General features: G+C 39.6%; 1 protein-coding gene across 1 annotated transcript in view; it reads left to right on the top strand.

Annotated features, from left to right (window-relative positions):
* The window catches only part of Letm1 (Leucine zipper and EF-hand containing transmembrane protein 1), a 49904-nt gene that overhangs the window by 35978 nt on the left and 11426 nt on the right, over nucleotides 1-2500 (top strand). The gene's annotated exons all lie outside the window — the stretch shown is intronic.

Consider the following 2500-nt stretch of genomic DNA (forward strand, 5'->3'; position numbering starts at 1 on the left):
AAGAGACGAGGGAGGAAGGGAGAGGAGGGAGAGAAGAGTCGAGGGAGGAAGGGAGAGGAGGGAGAGAAGAGACGAGGGAGGAAGGGAGGAAGGGAGGAAGGGAGGGAGGAAGGGAGGGAGGAAGGAGGGAGGAAGGGAGAGGAGGAGGGAGGGAGGGGAGGAGGAGGGAGGGAGGGAGGGAGGGAGGGAGGGAGGGAGGGAGGGGAGGGGAGGGAGGGAATTCAAGGGGAGGGAGGGGGCGGGGGAGGGAGGGGCCAGACGTCGCCATTGTGAAAGATGTTATATTATGATGAGTGCTTGTTGCGTAAGGGGGATGTGGGGTGGGTGGGGGGAGATGTGTGTGTGTGTGTGTGTGTGTGTGTGTGTGTGTGTGTGTGTGTGTGTGTGTGTGTGTGTGTGTGTGTGTGTGTGTGTGTGTGTGTGTGTGTGTGTGTGTGTGTGAGAGAGAGAGAGAGAGAGAGAGAGAGAGAGAGAGAGAGAGAGAGAGAGAGAGAGACAGAGACATAGAGAAAGTGAGTGAGTGAGTGACAAGTAGAGAGACAGTGAGTGAGTGAGTGAGTGAGTGAGTGAGTGAGAAGTAGAGAGAGAGTGAGTGAGTGAGTGAGTGAGTGAGTGAGAAGTAGAGAGAGAGTGAGTGAGTGAGTGAGTGAGTGAGTGAGTGAGTGAGTGAGTGAGTGAGTGAGTGAGTGAGTGAGTGAGTGAGTGAGTGAGTGAGTGAGTGAGTGAGTGAGTGAGTGAGTGAGTGAGTGAGTGAGTGAGTGAGTGAGTGAGTGAGTGAGTGAGTGAGTGAGTGAGTGAGTGAGTGAGTGAGAGAAGTAGAGAGAGAGAGTGAGCGAGTGAAAGAGAGAGAAGAGGGAGGGGGAGAGGGGAGGGGGGTCCCCCAAGCGTGGAAATTTCCACAGGTCCGCGATAGCGAGGGAAGCTGTACCACTCCATTTTAATCGCTCAACATCTAATTCTTCATTTATTTACTTATCCCCTCCTCCCCTCCTTCGCTCTGGCCATTTTCTCATTATTTTTCTCCACCGACGAGCACTGTGACACCCACCCCTATAGACGTGTTGTTAAAAGACGAAACGAATGATAGGAAGGGGTGGTTGTAGACGGTTATTAGGCCCCCCCGGTGAACTCAGCTGGTTGTGAGGGCAGTGTCCGGGAGGGTCTGTCTGTAACTTGAGACTTTGGTTGTGATGGCTATTCTCAGCGTGAAAAGATGATCGTTGCTGTTTGATATTGATGTTGTTTTTGTTGTTTTATTATTGTTATTATTATTGTTGTTATTATTATTATTATTATTATTATTATTATTATTATTATTATTATTATTATTATTATTATTATTATTATTATTATTAGTATTGTTGTTGTTTTGTTGTTGATATTATTGTTATTGTTATTGTTATTGTTATTATTATTATTATTATTATTATTATTATTATTATTATTATTATTATTATTATTGTTATTGTTATTGTTATTGTTATTGTTATTATTGTTATTGTTATTGTTATTGTTATTGTTATTGTTATTATTGTTATTGTTATTATTATTGTTATTGTTTTTATTTCATTATTTTTGTTGTTAATGGTATTGTTGTTATTGCTATTTTTATTATCATTGTTATTTTTTGGTTATTGTTGTTTTTATTATTGTTATTATTGTCTGTTATTATTAATATTGATATTATTATTTTTTTATTGTTATTGTTATTATTTTTCGTATACAATCAGTTATCAATATTATTTTTATTTTTATTGTTATTATTTTCCTTTTATACTCAATTATCAGTATTATTGTTATTGTTATCATCGTTATTGGTTTCACTGTTAGTATCATTATCATTATCTTTTTCCTCATATCATTGATATTACTATTTCTTTTGCTCTTACTTTCTCTATTACTGTTACATCATCCTAATCATAATCATGTTCATCACCACCACCACTATCATCATCACTTTCATCATCATCATCATCATCATCATCATCATGACCATCACCATCACCATCACCATCACCATCACCATCACCATCATCATCATCATCATCATCATCATCATCATCATCATCATCATCATCATCATCATCATCATCATCATCATCATCATCATCACCATCACCATCACCATCACCATCACCATCACCTTCACCTTCACCTTCACCTTCACCATCATCACCTTCATCATTGTCTTCATGTTCATCATCATCACCATTATCACCATCACCAGTATCACCATGTTGTTCAACGCCATCACCAACATCTTCACCATCATCATGTTCACCACTGTTGGATCATATTCAAGGAAAAATGTTTTTGAATATTAATCTTTGATTTGTATAGGCCGGATTTAGCTTATCTCGTATCATGATGTGGCTGATAAAGACTCTATAAATAAACCTTATCTAAGGGGAGGTACGACTCTCAAAGGAACAGCGACTGTGGATTATTTTCTAATAATGGCTGTGGCTGATCTCCTTAGCATATTACCTCCCCGGCACAT

This window comes from Penaeus vannamei, chromosome 36 (genome assembly GCF_042767895.1).
Source record: "Penaeus vannamei isolate JL-2024 chromosome 36, ASM4276789v1, whole genome shotgun sequence".
Lineage (NCBI taxonomy): Eukaryota > Metazoa > Arthropoda > Malacostraca > Decapoda > Penaeidae > Penaeus > Penaeus vannamei.